Source organism: Suricata suricatta, chromosome 17 (assembly GCF_006229205.1).
Source record: "Suricata suricatta isolate VVHF042 chromosome 17, meerkat_22Aug2017_6uvM2_HiC, whole genome shotgun sequence".
Taxonomy (NCBI): Eukaryota; Metazoa; Chordata; class Mammalia; order Carnivora; family Herpestidae; genus Suricata; species Suricata suricatta.
In genome coordinates, this window is record NC_043716.1 from 52,186,889 (window position 1) to 52,187,416 (window position 528).

The window sequence follows — 528 nt, forward strand, 5'->3', positions numbered from 1 at the left end:
CCGCCCCTCGCCGCTCCCCACCCCCACTCCCTGCTCCAGGGTGGATCCGCGGGCTGCCACCTTTTCCCCTCCGGCCCCAGGAATCAGCAGAAAGGGAACCGCAGAAATGGGGAAGCAAATCCAGTCTGGGACGTCCCCGGCCCAGTAAACAAGAGTTGATTTTTCCGGCCGCCTTCCCCCGGGGCCGCGGGCTCCGCGGGAGGTGGGCTGCGCGCTCTGCGGGAGCCCAGCGGGGCCTAGTTAGCCAGCACCGGAGGCCCGGAGGGGCCGCGGCGCCCCGAGAAGGGAGAGGTTGTTGGGCCTGGCCAGGGCCCAGGGGAAGCGGAGGGAGGGCAGGGCGCCGGGTCTCCGGGGTGCTGTTCTCGTGACGCCGAGTTGCCTGGGGGATCGCCAGCAGCACGCGGTCGGAGCCAGCCGGTGGCGGGGCGGGAGGCGGGCTGTGTTTGCACAGCCCGGAGCCTCCGGGAGAAGGGAGGAGTGGAGGGAGGGGAAGCCTCGGGTCTCGGGCGGGGGGGGGGGGGGGGGGGG